This window comes from Crocuta crocuta, unplaced genomic scaffold (genome assembly GCF_008692635.1).
Source record: "Crocuta crocuta isolate KB4526 unplaced genomic scaffold, BGI_CrCroc_1.0 scaffold48, whole genome shotgun sequence".
Taxonomy (NCBI): domain Eukaryota; kingdom Metazoa; phylum Chordata; class Mammalia; order Carnivora; family Hyaenidae; genus Crocuta; species Crocuta crocuta.
Window position 1 is genome coordinate 2,803,438 of NW_027533089.1, and position 19,331 is coordinate 2,822,768.

General features: G+C 39.7%; 1 pseudogene; it reads left to right on the forward strand.

The window, feature by feature from the left end:
• Window positions 1-7,190: 7,190 nt before the first annotated feature.
• LOC144216640 (large ribosomal subunit protein uL13-like) lies at window positions 7,191-9,840 on the forward strand (annotated as a pseudogene).
• Window positions 9,841-19,331: the final 9,491 nt, after the last annotated feature.

Genomic DNA, 19,331 nt, shown 5'->3' on the forward strand with positions numbered 1-19,331 from the left:
AATTTTGTGAAGAAAAAGGAGTCCAGGCAGAACCAATAGATTGGTTCTAACTTACTTATCCATTCCAATTATTTATTGAGCACCTGTTATGTGCCAGGCACTGTTCTTTGTGACAAACAAGAAAGAAAGGCCCCTGATGTCCTAGTACAGCTCTTCCTTGACTTAGGATTGGACTATGGCCCTATAAAGCCATTGTCAGTTGAGAATATCATAGGTGAAATGCATTTAATATCCCTAAACTACCGAACATCATAGCTAAGCCTAAGCTGAGCTTGTTCAAACAAGTCCAGAACACTTACATTGGCCTACAGTTTGACAAAAATCATCTCACACAGAGCCTATTTTCTAATAAAGTGCTGACTATCTCATGTAATTTACTGAAGACTGTACTGAAAGTGAAAAACAGAATGGTCACATGGGTACAGAACAGTTCTAAGTGAGCTGGCTACTTACCCTCAAGATCACGTGGCCGATCGGGAGCCCACGGTCGCCCCTACCCAGCATCATGAGAGAGTATTACACAGCATATCGCTAGCCCGGGAAAAGATCAACAGCCAAAATTCCAACAGTTCTACTTGACTGTATATCACATTAGGCACAATTACAAAGTCAAAAAATCTTTAAGTCCAATCATAGTAAGTCAGGACCATCTGTATTCACACGTGGTGGGTTTGCTCTGAGAACAGGCATAAACGAGTTAACAACTAAATAAGAAAATGTCAGAGCATGAGAAGTGCCAAGAAGAAAAAGAACTATAATCATGTGGCCACGGACCTGTCTGCAGAAATATGTCCTCTCCCGAGTCCCAGGTCTGCCAGTATATGTCACTTTGTAACAAAGCTTTCTAGGACCAGCAGATGATGCTTTAAATTAACTGAGGTCTGTTGGTCTATGTTAAAAGCAGTTTGGGGGCACCTGGATGGCTCAGTTGATTAAGCATTGGACTTCAGCTCACGCCATGATCTCATAGTTTGTGGGTTCAAGCCCCGTGTCAGGCTCTGTGCTGACAGCTCAGAGCCTGGAGCCTGCTTCAGATTCTGTGTCCCCCTCTTTCTCTGCCCCTCCCCTGCTCATGTGCACTCTCTCTCTCAAAAATAAATAAACATTACAAAAAATAAAATAAATATTAAAAGCAGTTTGATGCAACTGGTCTGTAGTTTGAGTTGGGCATAAACATTACTCAAAATGTATGATAATGATTGGTTCTTAGTAATATAATTTCAAATGGTTACGGAGCAGCCTGGTCTCCATGAAAACAACAACTAGCTCACTTGGCTCTTTAAACAAAAGGCTTTTGGGGGCTATATTTCCAGGGCAGCCACCAACCAAGCACAAGTGCTGGCCCTCCCTGTCCAGACGGGCAAACCCAATTCCTTGGAATCTCAATGTTGCCAAAGCTAAGCTCGCTCCAGTCTACAGCCTTGTGGCCTTTCCTGGAATGGTGCTTTTGACCCTTTACCCTGAGTCTAGGCACGGTGGGAATGGGCAATAATGAGTCCTTTTGTTTTGTTCACATGTATGAATCCACATTTCCTGAGTAAAGGTCATTCTAATTTTAGTTGGATTTTTAAAATTTGCCTTTAATTAGCCAGCATGACTCAGTCTCAGTCACCTCACCCTTATTGTGGCTCTGTTGGATTCTGTCTTAATTTAAAATTTTGATACTTTATCGCACTAGTATTTTGGACACTAGTTTCAATTTTTTAAATATTGCATTAAAATATTATTTATAGTGATTTCTAAGGTTTTTGGCACTCTCTTAAATTTTGCACCTGAGATGAGTTCCTATTCAACTCACATTCGTCCTCACTTGGATGACTGTGTGAAGCAGTGCTTGCCTACTGACCACACTGGACTGAGAGAAGTAAGTGTTTGTTGTGCTAAAGCCATTGAGATATGGGAGCATTTTGTTGTAACAGCTGAAGTCACTTACCATAACTAATACACTTATTAATTATCTTCCTGGATTAATTGCATTAGTAGATGTTTCTTTAGTTTATTCTTTATTTCGTGAAGACTTCTATTTCTGTATTATCTAAATATCTCTTGTGACTTTAACTCATGAGATATTCTGAAGCTCAGCTTCTATTATCATTTTGGAATCCATTAAGCAATCTTACATCAGTGATTCTGCTCAAAACTGTCTCCCAGTTCTGATTGCATCCATACAGAGTTGGGGGTTTTTTTTCATTGTTATTTTATTTTTTAAAATTTATTGTCAAGTTAGCTAACATACAGTGTAGTCTTGGCTTCAGGAATAGATTCCCATGATTCATCACTTCCATACAACCCCCAGTGCTCATTCCCACAGGTACCCTCCTCAATGCCCATCACCCACCTCCCCCACCCTTCCAACTCCCCACTCTTTTTGTTCTCTGTATTTAAGAGTGTCTTATGGTTTGCCACCCTCTCTGTTTGTAACTTATCTTTCCTTCCCTTCCTCTATGGTCAGTCAGAGAAAGATATCATATGATTTCACTCATATGTGCAATTTGAGAAACTTAACAGAAGAGCATACACANTCTGCCTGACTTATTTCGCATACACAGTTCTTAAGTGGCAACATGACATAGCGGTTATCTGCACAGGCTATGGGGTCAGATATTCTGGAACGGAACTCCAGTTTGGTAGAATGCATAATCTTAGGTTAGATGCTAACTTCTCTGAACCTCAATTTCTTCATATATAAAACGGGGCATATAATGGTGTTGTGTGAGGAACAAGTGAGGTAAGACTTGGCAGGGCGCCTGGGTGGCTCAGTTGGTTAAGCATCCGACTTTGGCTCAGGTCATGGTCTCATGGTTCGTGGGTTCGAGNGACAGCATATCGTTGGCACATGATAATTATTTGTAGTTATTATTCTCATTTTCTTTTGGGTTAAGCCCATTTTGTACCTCCTCCTCTCTGGTATTTGATGTAAATCTAAATGGAGAAGATATTTATCAGTCAGTAGTACCTGATTCCTCTGAGCAGAGTGATTAACATTAAACAGAAATTTGAGGGGCGCCTGGGTGGCTTAGTCGGTTAAGCGTCCGACTTTCGCTTAGGTNGACAGTCCTACTGCCAGGAAGGCAGTGGTGGCCTCAATGGTCCTGGCACAAGCAGGGTCATGGGAGACTTTGGGGCTGCCATATAGCAGAAGCTCAGGTGCCAAGACTGGCTATAGAATGCCTGGTGCCACCCATTACGGGCGCTGTGGCAGGAGAGTTACAAGGATGGAATCTCTGCCAGTGGATTACATTCAAAGTACGCAATGGCAGTGGGAAGTAAGGTACCTTTGCCAAAAAGAAATCAAGAGAAACAATGGACACTGGAATTTTCTTTTGAAGACAATTTCCCACAGGGCATTTTTCCCCTCCCCTCTTGTTATCTGTAAATGTCTCAATTCACAGAAAAGATTAGTAACAAAAAAGGAATATTAAAAGATTGCCCAGTGTTCCAATGGCTATTTACAGAAGAGAAGATCCTGAGATCAGCTAAAAGAATTAAATTTTTTGTTACAATTTGCTGAAAATATTTGCTTCCTGGATTATGGACTCATAGAGCTTAAAGCCAAGAGGGACCCTTGAAAACACTCGACCAATTTCTTTTTTTTAAATTTTCTTATCTTTTTTTTTTTTTCTGCAAATGAAGAAACTAAAGCCTCAAAGGGAAGTAGAAGCTAAGTCCCCTGTGTCCTGGTCTAGTGATTATGCATGATGATCCCTCACCCAGTTTACATTGGCCAGTCTTTCTTAAGAGTTCTACAACCATATAAAAGCCTTGCAATGATTCATGCTGTCCAAAGTCTTCATAGCAGGATGCAGATATCATGATAATATTTATAAATTCCAATTTCTTCTTATATTTTAAGTGCTTAAAGTGGAAAAGATCAAGCAATGGTTTTAAAATTGACACCAATGTCTATTTCAAAGGGACAAGCAATACATGTTAGCTGCTTAAAGCTGAGGCCCCAGGGACACATCTGCTCTTGTTATTTAAAGCATTAAGGCCTCTCAGATAAGATTTGTGTTTTAGAATAGGGAAATTGAAAAACAGCCATAGAGGGACTGATGACCAAGAAAGTCATCTTTGAAGGCACTTATGAGTCTCTAAGTAGCAATAATACCCAGAGAAATGATGCTGTCGCACCTCTTTATGAATTAATTCAATGAACAAATGTACCATGAAATGTGGAGGAACTGGGGAATCAAAGACCCTGCCCTAAAGGAAAGCAACATGTAAGAATTTATAAGGCAGTCTGATAAGCGTAGGGACTAGCTGGGATCTGAGGAGTCACGTAGGGCCCTGGTGGTGGGAACTGGTGACCCGAGTTTTGCAGGATGAGTAAGAGTAGGTGGACAAGATAGGGTGGGTGTTCCTGGCAGAGGAAACAATAAATTGAAAGCGTTCATCAGAGATGGCGACTTGTGGCTAAATTTTGAAGGATGAGTAAGAAGAGATAGACAAGATAGGAAAGTAATCCTGGCAGAGGAAACAGAGTAAATTTGAAAGTTTGATTCCCGATCTGATTCGCTCTTGGAGGCCAGACACCAACTATACAACTTGAACTCCAGCACAGAGCCTGGTACCATAGGGATGTGGAGTGAGGGACTATGGAGATGAATGGATGCACACAGGGAGCAGGGATCCTTATTTTTAGTCCTCAGAATTTGTCACTCTATCCCAAAAGGGGCCTGGGAACCTCTGGATTTTTCTAAGCTCTCCTACACCTCAGTTGTGAGACATCCATCAGACAGCTGTGACCACGGGTCACATCTGGCAGCAGTTGTCTGGTTACCCAAGACACACCAACTTGAAGAGGAAGGCACTGTTTTCTTAGCTTTGGACTCTGCTGGGAAATGAAGTAAATCTTAATACAGAGATAAAAATCAGCTGCGGGAGAAATCAAGCTGTTCCTTAATAAAAACATGGACTGGGGGTGTGGGTGGAGGGTAGCAAACATATTAAATCCCCCTTACAGAGCAGATAGTCTTCCTTTGATGTTGCTTAAGGATCATCTTATAGTATCTGGATAAAGTTATCCATCCCTGTAGCTACACACCTGACAGAATTTAAGAGCAAAGTGGCTAATGTTCCCCAGTCCATGAAGCTTTCTTCTCTGGGGACTAAAGTTTCGACCAACAAGCCCATGGCTGTAAGGGCACTGGGGCAAATCACTTCCATTATGTTGGATTTTTTAAATATAAAAATAATACATGCTAGTGGTATTTTTTTTCAAATAGAACAAAAAGAGAGCAAGAACCTAGGAGATGAGTAAACAGTCCATTATATCATTTTTCTACTTGTATATGTTTGAAATTTTCCTTAACAAAATATATCTTTTTTTTTTAATGTTTTATTTATTTCTAGGAGAGAGAGAGAGAGACAGCGCGAGCAGGGGAGGGTCAGAGAGAGAGGGAGTCACAGACTCTGAAACAGGCTCCAGGCTCTGAGCTGGCAGTCAGCACAGAGCCCGACACGGGGCTCGAACCCACGAACCGCGAGATCATGACCTAAGCGAAAGTCGGACGCTTAACCGACTAAGCCACCCAGGCGCCCCTTAACAAAATATATCTTTAAAAAGACTCTCCACTCCTCCCCATGGTCTGTATCCCATTAGGCCTTGAAGTTCACTCTCCGGAATTAGACATGAGATGATTTCTTCTATATTCTTCCATTTTCTGACCACTTATAAGCACACAGTATGCATATACATTGCCTATTGTTATAGGCAATAGTATAGTATTTTAGAATGTTGTTATTCTGAACCTTTATTTTTTTTTTTTTTTACTTCTTAACATATTGAGGAGCTCTTTCCTAGCAGAACATGTAACTCTATCATTCTTTTTTTTTTAATATATATTTATTTTTGAGAGAGAAAGAGAGACAGAGTGCAAGTAAGGGAGGGGCAGAGAGAGAGGGAGACACAGAATCCGAAGCAGGCTCCAGGCTCCAAGCTGCCAGCACAGAGCACAACGCGGAACTTGAATTCACATACTGTGAGATCATGACCTGAGCCGAAGTTAGATGCTTAACCAAATGAGTCACTTACGTGCCCCTCTATCTCATTCTTTTAGTGACTATGTAGTATTCCACTAGAAGTAGATATCAACACTCTATACATCCTGTGGTGTGCATGTTTTATACATCTTTGCAAATATAACAGGTGAAAAGTATTTCATTAATTGTCAGTGAGGATCAACATTTTGTTGAGGATAAACATATTTGTCATTCACGTTTGTTTCTCTATGAACTATTCATTCAAGTCTTTTGCAAATTTCTCTTTTAGGGATTTTTCTTTGTATTTTTTTCTTATTTGTAATTTCACTAATAAGGCAATTTTCCTTTTGTCTAATGTATGCTACTGACATTTGGGGGTATAGTATAATGATATGGTCAAGAGTAAACCTCTGGATTCAGATGCCTGGGCTGCAGAAATGCTTATCACTCCTGACAGGCAATATTGGCCAGCTTACACCAAACGGCCATCCACTAAGTATACTATTGAAGTATGCTAGGGTACAAGTGTACCCTAATCCCAGATTTACTTCTTGGATACTCCCCCTTCCTAAATCTCCACACCTGATCAATCATCTGTTGCTCTAATATCTTCTTAATCCACTTTTTTCTGCATTGCAACTGTTACTACATCTACTAAATTGACCTTAATTTCTGGCCTGGATTACTGCATGGGCCTCCTCGCCTCCAGATTTGCCCTCCCCCCACTGAAGCCAGAGTAATCTTTCTTACGCTCTGACCTGCTGCTCTGTTTCCCTGGCTCAAAGCACCATCAATACGACCTGCTGCCCTAGAACCCATCCAAATTCTCAACCCAGCAACCAGAGCATACTGGACATCACTTGAACCTGATGCAGAAGTAATGTTTTAAGATCCAGTTTTGTGTGCTGGTTTTCCAATTGCTGGTAGCTGAAAGCAGCCGCAATGGGAAGATTCATAGTGTGGAAACCAGCTGATATCCCTGGAGCTGCTTGACTAGCACACTGCACCTACCCAGCCTCATCTCTTCTCATTCCCCAGCTGGAGCTCTGCTCTCCAGAAATGAACTCCTGCCAACTGTCTCTCGCATTTGCGCCCTTATACCCCACCCCTTCTGGAGGAAGTCTCCTCTTTATCCTGGCTCTCTTCTCTTTCTTCAGGTCATATATTAGCACTCGCCTCCTCAAGGGCACTTTTCCTAATGTTGGCTGATGTACCCCTTCTCCGAGCTCCCGCAACAGCATGCAGGCGTAAGTCTGTCTGTATCTGTGACTACAAGCAGCACGAGGATTTGTTATTTGCCACACAATGTAAAAAGTTGAGATTCATGATCTCATTTAACCCTCAATTACACGAGACGGTTCCTATTGTTAAAAAAAAAAATCAACCAAGTAAATGTAAAGATTTAATTGGTTTTATTCAACAATTGATAAATCAGGCAGCATCCCATCTAGCAAATAAAAGGGAGCTTCAAGGAGTTGCTGGACATGGAAGGATTTTAAAGGCTGAAAGAAGGTGGGACAAGGAATTCTAAAAGAGTCCATTACTTCAGGCAAGCTTCCCTTCCCTTAGGGGAAGACAGATTGACCTCATAGTGCTGGCCAGGAAATTCCAGACTGACTGGTCTAAAATTCCACTCCAGGGAAAGGATAAAACTGCAGTTAAGTTAGGTAGTCACAAAGTGTTGGTGGGGCTTAGCAAAAATGACTCCATTTGGGGGCCTGTCAATTCTTTTTAACACTATCTTAGATGAAGAAATTAGGGCTTAGAACATTTCTGTAAACACCATGAGGTTAGAAGCTGCCCTGCACATGCATGGACACGGCACCTGATACTTAGAAGGTGTCCAACACAAGCACGTATTGAATAATTCATTCTAAACCGCTAAAATAATGGCTTGCCAAATTCTACATTCTAACATTCAAAGCATTTGTTCCAATGTCATATTAATGTTCATAAACTCTCTAAAAACTAGCAAATAATGCTGACTGGAAAATTTACTCACGAACCTTCACAACTGGCTGCTGCAAGACTCCTTTCTCAGGAAGCAGCGAGCAAGAGTGCACCTAAATTGTTGTTAGTCAGCCCCCAACCCCACACTCCTCCTGGGTTTCTATCCACCTGTCAAGCCCCAGGCTGGGACTTGTCCCCTAAAAGCACTGGCTTTCTGAGTTTCCACAAGATGCTTGTTTTCATTGCTTCGTTTTTAAGTTGTCATTTTTCCATGACATCACTGAGATTCATTTGACCTTTTGTCATAGTTTCAAAACAGCAGCCAAGAAACTTGGTGTTGAAATTGAATCAGAGACAAAGGTTATTATGAACCTAAGTACTCTCCCAGCCATTTGGTTGCATTGTGGTTTGTTAGGGCACTGCTGTCAATAAAGTTTTCTCCAACAAAAGTTGTCCCCCAGGGGCGCCTGGGTGGTTCAGTCGGTTAAGCGTCTGACTTCGGCTCAGGTCATGATCTTATGACTGGGCTGGAGCCCCGCATCGGGCTCTGTGCTGACAACCAGCTCAGAGCCTGGAGCCTGCTTCGGATTCTGTGTCTCCCTCTCTCTCTGACCCTCCTCTGCTCACGCTGTCTCTCTCTCTCTCTCAGAAATAAATTTAAAAACATTAAAAAAATGTTTAAAAAAAAGTTGTCCCCCAAAGAAATGATATTCATTTGAGAACAAAACTGTTCTCAACTAACTTTACCTCTTGGATTTTCAATCCTGACTGGTGTCTATAGCACCCCTGTAGGGCCTGCCTATCAACACTTCCTGATTCCTTAAATGATTCAAAACTCCTAAATAGTATGAGAGCTTCTCCTCCTTGAAAGGGAACCATGTGCTTCCTGCAGACATAAAAATAGTTTGTTTGAACATTAAGAAAAATCAACCAAATCAAGGTAAAGGATTTTTTTAAGTCAACTGATTAAAAATTGGTTCTTTTTTTTTTAATGATGTCTAATACTAAGTCTTTTACTGATTACTCTTGAAGATTAGCTAGAATCAGAGAAGCAATAATGGGAGACCACTCTATTTGAGAAAAACTGAAGTAAAACCATTTTATTAAAAAGGGGTTACTCTCCCTCTTCCATAATCTCTGTTGGCAATGTATTTGCGACATAACAAGGCTGAATGAAATAAGCTTTCTTATAAGAATCTCTGAAATTAGTCTATTTACCTGGTTCAGGTTCCTACTCTTTACCATATTTAAAGAGGATTCTTTAAACTCAAGACGATAAGAAATGACAAAAGCACTTGTTAAAAATTACTGAACCTCTCTTCTCAGGTAGTTGCCCCAGATGGTGGAAGCCATTCTTAAGCCACCTGGCAGCCATTGTGGCCAAACAGGTGCCGCTGGGCAGGAAGGTCATAGTTGTGTGCTGTGAGGGCATCATCATTTCTGGCAATTTCTACGGAAACAAGCTGAATTACTTGGCCTTCCTCCACAAGCAGATGAACACCAACCCCTCCCGTGGCACGTAGGCCTTCAGGACACCCAGCCAGATCTTTGAGAGGACAGTGTGAGGCATGCTGCCCCACAAGACTGGCCCTGGACCACCTCAAGGTGTGTGATGGGACCCTGCCACCCTATGACAAGAAAAAGAGGGTGGTTCTTGCCTTCAAGCTTGTGCATCTGAAGCCTACAGGAAAGCCCGCCTACCTGGGGCACCTGGCTCAAGGTAGCTGAGGTTGGCTGGAAGTACGAGGCAGTAACACCACCCTAGAGGAGAAGAAGGAGGCCAAGATTCATTACCTGAAGAAAAAGCAGCTCACAAGGCTATGGAAACATGCCAGAAAGAATGTGGAGAAGAAAATCAATAAATACACAGAGGTCTTCAAGACCCATGGACTCTTGGCTAGAGACTAATAAAAGCAGCTGTTTCTTCCTAAAACAAAACAAAACAAACAAAAAAACCAAACCCACATTCTGTACTATGTGTCATATGCACAATAAATAATACTTAAATCATTAATATTGATGCCCAGTGTATGTATACTGAAAAGCTATTTTGATTAAAATTTACTATTATCCTTACTTTTCTTAAATTGTGGGCCACAAAAGTATTCTCAGGGAATTACTGGATCCAGCCATCATTTTGTCACTAATGAAGAGCTAGGGTCTTGAGGGTAAGCATAAATTTTGGATCTCTGAATATAACTTCTGAAAAGGCTCCTTTTTCTTCTTCATTTTTTATAAATGGGGGTGTATTAGACACATAGTAAAGTGTTTAAAGCTTAAGTACAGCCCAATTACTTCCTACATGTGTGTGCAGCCATGGAACTACCACACAGATAAGACACAAGACATTTCTAGCCTTCCAGAGTCTTTCTGGTGTGCACTGCCAGTCAATATCCTCCAAAGATAACCACTATTCTTCTGTCACCATAAGTTAGGGGTTTTTTTCCCTTTTTTTTATATACATAAATTTAAACTTTAGTTAACATACAGTGCAATAGTGGTTTCAGGAGTAGAATTTGGTGACTCATCACTTAACAACATCCAGTGCTCATCACAGCACGTGCCCCCTTGGTACCCTTCTCCCACCCACCTCTGTCCATCAACCCGTAGTTTGTTCTCTGTCATTAAGAGTCTCTTGTATTTTGTTTCCTTCTCTTTCCCCTCCCTTCCCTTATGTCCATCTGTTTTGTTTCTTAAATTCCACATATGAGTGAAATCATATATATGTCTTTCTCTGATTGACTTATTTCGCTTAGCATAATACATGCTAGCTCCATCCACGTCATTGCCAATGGCAAGATTTCATTCTTTTCAATAACCAAGTAATTTTCCACTGTGTTTATATACCACATCTTCTTTATTTATTCATCATTAGATGGACATTTGGGTTCTCTCCATAGTTCGGTTATTGTTGATAATGCTGCTATAAACATTGGGGTACATGTGCCCCTTTGAATATGTATTTTTGTAACCTTTATGTAAATACCTAATAGTGCAATTGCTGGATCATTGGGGTAGCTCTATTTTTAGTTTCATGAGGAACCTCCACACTGTTCTCCAGTCACCATAAGTTAGTTTTATCCATCCTTGAACTCTATATAAATGACATCATAATTGCTTTCTTTTGTGCCGAGGTTCTTTCACACATTACATCTGTGAGGTTCCATGTTGTTGCATATAATTATAGCTTGTTCTTTTTCATTATCTTGTAATATTCTACTATTGATGGACATCTGGGTTTAAGTCTTTGGTTATTATGAATAGAGTAACTATGAACACTCTTGTATATCTTTGAGGTGGATATATTTCTCTTGGGTATACCCCCAGAAGTGGAGATGCAGGAATACAGAGGAGACTATGTCTGGATGCTTCATCTTTAATAATTGAAAAAAAAAGTGACAGTAAAGGGGAAAAATACCTTCTATTGGTATCTGTTGTGTTAGATGACATTCTTAGAAAGTATTTTTTATACTGTCATTGGTAAAATTGAACAGATGTTTTTCTAGGTAAATTCTCAAGGAGTGAGTGGGTAAAGCCAGAAGGCACTTGAACTACCTCACTAATACATTGTAGATGGGCCAATGAGAATTGTTTACAATATTTATTTGATTCACTAGGAAATGCCGAAGTTTGAAATATTCTGTCATTAAAAATTCTTGGAAGTATGAGAGTGCTCCAATTCGATTCAACTAGAAGGTCTTTGATATAACACACAGCCATCTATGGACCCCAAATAATCTCAAAAGGAAACCTTTCCACAGGCACATAAACAATACTCTCAACTACGTTTTCTATTGGCCCCTGTGGGATTTGGAACTTCCACTTGGAAGTCATCAGTAAGAATAAAAATATTTCCTTATTATTTCAACCACAGCACCCAATTTCAAATAAAATGTCTCTTCCCTTGCAGGGTTTTTCCTAGGTTTGAGTTAAAGTCTGTGCAGGGAATAAATCTGATGCCAAGTACAAGTTAATAATTAAATTATACTCATCCTCTGGGGAAGCTGAAGTCTGATCAACTTCCTCCACATTGTAGAACTGTTTCTTTTTTTCCCTTAACTGTGTCCCTGCCCTCCCCAGCTCGCCCTGCAGCTACTACACAAAAGATTTGTGTTTATCTCTTATACCCTGGTCTCCTTTTACAAATCACTTTATTTTCTGTAAAACCCCTTTGTTATAGCAGATCTCTTAACTACCTTCCTACATCCCATTGGCATTAGATTAATTGTATAAAGGTTATCTTGGGGTTTTGCCTGGACTTAAAAAAAAAAAAAGGAAAAAGTATCTTGGGAATAGTTCCAGGCTCTTTGATTAACTGGGCAGTTCTGGAAATAAAGTCTGCTTTTGCCATTCCTCACTTGAATTACAGTATTTCTCATTGGCCTTCTATATCTGGGTGTGCTGGTGAGAATTTCTGCTAATACAGGATGTTACAACTTGGATTCTCATGATGTTCCCTCTGAGGTCATTTTACCTTAATATATAAATCTTTATTTAGATGTCCTAATAAATGAAGGAGTCAATGTTAGACCTTTTCTAAAAAATTCTATGGAGTCCTTATCATAGAGACCAGTGTGGCCTTTAAATCTTTTCCTTTGGATAGCCTCAACATCTGTCAGTCCAATTTACCTTTGTTTCCAAGGAGCTTGGGTCAAAGCAGATTATTTTATTCATTATGTAGGCAACCACTCCTTAAGACTGTCAGATTTTTCCTACATTGGAATCTACTTGCTCAGTTCAGAAAACCACAATGACTATAATTTTACTCAAGTTGATCAGAGCGTGTGGCTGCTTGAAAGAAACCATCAAAGTGAGAACAGTCAACACATTGATTGCAAAGCCCCATCAGCTCTACCTTCATGAGGTGGGTCAAGGGTTGCTTCTTGCTAAGTGGTCTGCTGAATACCTTGCCACTAAAAGAAAGAAAGGGAAGGAACTAACATTCATTAAACGCCACATGACAAACACTCTGGAAACATTTTACATGGGTTAGCTGAAAATCCAGGATTACAGGAGGGAAGTGAAATAACTTCATAATATAAGAATGGAGAATTCCTTAACCACAGGTGTTATGGATTTTATAGATTCTTGCCCAATCTGAGGGAAGTTTCTTTGGGGATGACTGGAAGGAGTTGAGCAGCTGAGTTTAAAAGACTTTCCTGTCTTGAATCATTATTGGTTCAATTCATGAATGTTTTTTCTCAATTGCTGTTTTCTGTACTTCTAGTCTTGCCCTCTGTCTTATTAAGTATTTAAAGCAACTTCTTAATAATTTACTTATATTCTTTTATATTGCTGTTTAACTGCTACCCTGGGGATGGAGTTTCTCCTGGACTGCTGCTTCATTCTTCTGTTGGCTCTTTTCCTGGTTGGGCTGCCTTCTCTTCTCACTTTTCCAGAAACTCCTGGCGGTACTCCTGGTTGGCTTCTGATGTTATACCAGCGAACTCTTTCTGACTTCTCCCACTTATCATTTCATCTCCCAGTCCATTATGGACTTGTTACACCTCAAACTGGTACCATCTCATTTGTTTTCCCACTCTGTGTAACTCTATCCTAGACCTGACACATAGGACATGATTGACCATGGCACATACGATTGTCCGTAACTACTACATCTCTGCATTGTTAAATTAAATGGATCACATTGACCAAAAATTATTACCAGGATGATTCTGGAAATCATTCTTTGCACTGGTCTATAGATCTAGTCTTACAAATAAAATCAAAGAGTATTCAAATGATTCATCCTGAAAACCAACAAAGAGTTGCAGGAGAATCAAAATCTGCTTATCAATTTTTTGAGGAATGGCATCTAATGACTTGATAATATCTCTAAAGTAATGAACTGTGTGTTAGAATAATTTCCTGATGTTGGATAAGTTTTGTAAAGTACAAAAACAATTGGAAATATCTGATTTTCTAACTAAAGAATGGACTTAATATTAGTATTAGTTACCAGATATTTAGTTTAGGTTTATTTCCTGATCTAATTAATTTTTTAAAAAATAATCTTTTGTAAAAGTCTTGGAAATTCCTCTCTGAGAAGAGAATGGTTACAAGTTGATTAAGTGCTAAATAAATGAAGCTCATCTCCCAAATTTATGTCGTCAATTCTTATTGTCATCCCGCTTATGTGCGTGCCACACCTCTATCTGAAGATGGAATCTATTCCTCTACCTTTTGGAATCTGGGCTGACTTTTAACTGCTTTAACCAAAAATAATATGGTGGAAATGGTGCAGTGTCCATTTTGGGCCTGGTCTTTATGAGAACCAGAAGTTTCTATTTTCTGCCTCTTAGAGCCCTGAGTTTCCATAACAGAAGTCCAAGTTACTTTGCTAGAAAGAAAGACCACTCCAAGAATCACAGAAATCAATCTAGCCATGTGATTAAGAAGCCATCTTGGATACCCCATCAGATGAACCTTCACATGGCTTCAGTCTCAGCAACTCTATGACTATAACTGTATGAGAGACCCCAAGGGAAGTCTGCCAAGATGAACTCATTCAATTCACAAAAGTAGAAGTGATAAGTTGTTGTCTTAAGCCACTAAGCATTGGTGTGGTTGATTAGATAACAGATAAATGAATCCCAAAGTTCAGAATAAAGCAAGAGTCCAAACCAAATACTTCCCATCAAAAAATTTTATCTCTGGGGGCACGTGGGTAGCTCAGTCAGTTAAGCAGTTGATTCTTGATTTTGGCTCAGGTCATGAGCTCAAGCTCCAGCTCTGCACTGACAGGGAAGAACCTGCTTGGGATTCTCTCTTTCCCTCTCTCTCTGCCCCTCCCCTACACCCCCCCCAAAAGTAAATAAATTAAAAAAAAAATCTCTGGATCTCTCTCTCCACATTCAATCTAGTTGGCCTTTTTCCAGTTGTTTTATCCATAACATTAGTAACAAATGTGAATAATTACTGTTAAGCTTAAGACATATATGTGAGTTGTATAAATCTTAAAGTTTGTAAATTTATTATATAAATACAATTTACAAAAACTATTGGCACATCACAGTCAAGCTTGTAGAATTAATGGTGGGGAATCCCAATGGAGATCACCAAATTTTACATATCAGTGATTTATTGGACAACAAGGATACACCATCTGATATGTGCTCTTATTTTTTTTTTCCATAAGAGGATATTAACGGAAGCCATTCTATGGCCCCTAAAAATATCCAACATGACAATTTGCTCTCTGGTTTCCTAGAGAAAATATCCTGCATGATAGTTTGTTATCTGGCTTCCAGGAGAAAGTAATACTCTGCCATAACTAAGACTATTCCAGCCCCCAGAAACTGGAAATATAAAACTTCCTAGACCCACAGCTTGGGTTCTGAACAGCATATCAGCCTCCTGCTTAAGCTCTCTGACTCTATTTTCTGATTTTAGCAACTGATTTTAGCAACTGAACCTTTGATTTGCTCTTTGTGTCCAAAATTAAAGAGAAAATGGTATCTAAGAAAAAGAAGAGCCAAAAATATATTTCACATTTACAACATACTAGGTATTTTCTATGTGCTTCTAGGTCATCTCCTAATCCAGTGATACAGGGACTACTCCCCAGTTTTCTGAATTTCAACAAATGCCCCCACCCTTGTCTTGTGTCCATACAGTCACTTAATCCCTAAGCTGGAAGACATCTTTGATGTCTCTCTTCCTTTCATACTTTGAATCAATTCCATTACCTTTATCATTGTCTATCATATCTATGTCTATAACAAATGAATGTAACACTTTGGGTACATTTAAATGAAATTTTATGGTATGTGAATTATATCTCAATAAAGCTGTAATTTAAAAAATTAAAAATATGTCTAGAATATTTCCACCTCTCCTCATCACCACCATTATCATTCTTATTCACATCTCTCTCTTTCCTTCCCTGGATTACCGCAGCAGCTTCCTAACTGGTCTCCTTGCTTCAGGTCTTGCCCACTGATAATCTATTTCCACATTGCACCCAGAATGAGCCTCTGAAAACGTAATCCCTAACATGTTACTTTCTTGTTCAAAACCTATCCAATGATTCCCCATCAGCCTTAGAACAAAAGCTTTCAAGATCCCCCATGATCTGGTCTTTCTTTCCAACATCATCTCTATTACTCTCCCCCTGCTCTTTTCCTCCACCACACTGACCTTCTCGCTCTTCCTGACATGTGCTAAGTTCACTCCCATCTAAGAATGAATAGTCTTAGCATTGGTGTTTTCTCTGCCTGTACATGCTTCCTTCAGCTTTTGAAGATCTCTGTTTAGTTCTTCTCATCAGAGACCTTCCAAGGGTGTCCTGTGTGATGTCCCATCCAACCCTCCCATTATTATCTCTTTAACCTGCTTTACCTTTTCTCTACAGCACTCGTCATTGCATGACATCATATAACATTGTCATTTTTCTTAGCAATGTAATCTCCATGAGTAGAGAGGCCCTGTCTGTCTCCAGCACGTAAAATAGTATCTGGCACATAGCAGGTGCTCGGTAAATATTGTGGAATATTGAATGAACGTGAATGAGGAATTAAAGAATGAAGGTATAAGTATTATTAAACATCCCTCTTTGCTCAGTTTACCAGTTTTTTTCTGTCTGGGAACACTCGCTTTATATTATAAGTGGCAACATAGCATAAAATAACTGGGCTCTGGCTGGGTCATATTCTCACCAAATTTTTGTGGATTGCAAATATCCTAGCCACTTTGAAGAGATACCAGCAACCTCAATATGTCCTCCAAGATCTCTAATATGTCCCCCCAAAAAGGCCTAAATTCCCCACCTCCCACTGAAAGGACACTGAGACCAATGATCTCCAAGTCACAAAACATTTTCCTAAAATTATCAGTACTGAAGCCCAATAACGTATTCTCCAACAACTATTTATTATATGTGCTTATATGGCCATACTGGAAATTGAAAACATAAAAATAAATACAGTAGAGTCACTTGGAAGATCCTTGCAGTTTCCCTTGACTAAAAGATATGGGGCTTTTGTTTTGTTTTGTCTTAATATAATTTATTGTCAAGTTGGTTAACATACAGTGTATACAGTGTGCTCTTGGTTTGGGGGATAGACTCCCATGGTTCATCACTTCCATACAACAGCCAGTGCTCATCCCAACAAGTGCCCTCCTCAATGCCCATCACCCGTTGTCTCCTCTCCCCCGCCCTCCCCGTCAACTCTCAGTTTGTTCTCTGTATTTAAGAGTCTCTTATGGTTTGTCTCCCTCTCTATTTGAAACTATTTTTTCCCTTTCCCTTCGCCTGTGGTCTTCTGTTAAGTTTCTCAAGTTCCACATATGAGTGAAAACATATGGTATCTCTTTTTCTCTGACTGACTTATTTCACTTACAATAATACCCTCCAGTTCCATCCATGTTGCTGCAAATGGCAAGATTTCATTCTTTCTCATTGCCAAGTAGTATTCCGTTGTATATATAAAACACATGATTTAAAGAAGAAACTAACCTAATTTTCCCATAACACATAATTATTTTTTAATTTCAAAGAATGAACACATTTCTTATTCTCTGCCCTGGTAAGAGCTACCTTAAGGTTACTCCTTCCCACTAACAATGTCACTCTTAGTCCCTCTCCTCCTCCCCTCCTCTTACAGAATATGTCCATCTTCTTTTTAGAGGTTAGCCCACTCACTGTATTCTTGATCCCACCACTTCCAAATACCCCTCCATAGTTCCATCTCTGTAATTTTTATCACCAAATATGTCAAAATAACCTCTCCATTCTATGCCAAAGTTGTTTCCTTACCCATCACCAATGATCTTCTCTTCTGAGTTCAGTGCCACTTTCTGCATTCTCTCTCTCCTAGTGCTCTTTAAAGGATTTGGCCCTGTTGACCTTTCCATCCTCCACAGACTCCCATCTGCCTCATTTGAGCTGATCCTACCCTATTCTGTTCTCCCCTCCTCTCCTCCTTAGCAGTGATCCTCAGTCTCCCATACTCTGCCAATGGGGAGTTCCCAGGGCTCTGCCTTTCAGCCACTATTCCCCTCTGATATTCATATCGGCATTCCTGGCTTCAACTGTCACCTCTTTAGCGGGCCCCATAGGTCTACATCTTTAATCACAACCACAACCCTAAATTCTATTCCCATGGATCCATGTGTTATTAAACATTTCCATCTGAAATTCCTTAAACTCAACATAACTAAAATAAAACATCATATTCCCATTCTAAAATCAATTATCTTTCCTATTTTTTCTTATCTCATTTATGATACCACTGTCTAATCATTTTCAACTTCTCTCTCTTTCTCTCTCCCTGTCTCCTTTGTTCCCCCAAACAGATCAGCTTTCAAGTTTGTGGACTTCCTTTGCAGATTGTCTATCCATGTTCTGTTCTGTTCTGTTCACTATACTTGTCACTGCTCTAATACTCCCCTTAGCATCTCCTACCTGAACTCTTCAAGTAGCCTCACAAATGTCTTCAGGTTCTCTTCAGTCCATTCTTCAATTAGCTTCCAAAACCTCCAATGGCTTATCATTCCCCGCTGAACAGATTCTAAATTCATTACACTGAAATTTAAGAAACTATTATTTCTCCATGTGGCATCTTATCTTCCACCAAAAGTGGACATTCACTTTTTTCCCTAAATGCACCTTTTGCCTGAGCACATTCATATCTTTCTTAATACTCTTCTATGCATCTAGACTACCTTTTCCCCATTTCCTTTTCACAAAATCTTACTTTTTTATACCCAAACCGAAGGATGCATCCTCTGTCAAACTTTCTATCACCAATCCCTGTCAAAAGAAATCTCTCTCTCCTCTTACCTATATAATATATTGCTTGCACCTCACTTTAAAAATTATAGATATTTGTGTATAGTTTATATCCTAACTATATTTTAAACTCCTTAAAAATAGGGATGACTTCTCTAGCGGATTATATTTATTACTCCCAGATATTCATTGCCTTCTTTGTAGGAGAATTATTCTTGTCTGCTCCTTGTGGGAGGTTTTACTACATGACTAGCTTTGGCCAATTAAATTTGGGCACTTTAAATATTCTACCTCTGGTCCTGCCACATTTCTGCCATCTCTCTTGTCCCCCTGCCACAACATAGAATTATCCCAGTTAGTGGCTGGTCCTCCTGCCCAGATATTAGAATGAAAAAGAGGAGAAGCTGGGCTACAACTAATTCACAGTGGACTTTAACATGGATGAGAAATGAACTATCGTGTTGTAAATTACTAAAATCTGAGGCCTGTTTGTTAAGGCAGTATAACTCAACCTAAACTGAATTGACCTCCTAATCCAATTCAACAAATATTCAGTCATCCATCCCACAACAGTGAGAACAGACTCTGTGCCAAACTTCTTTAAGCACCATGGAATATACAAAAATTTGTAAAGCATTATGTCTGTCTTCAATTGTCTTAGCTCTGG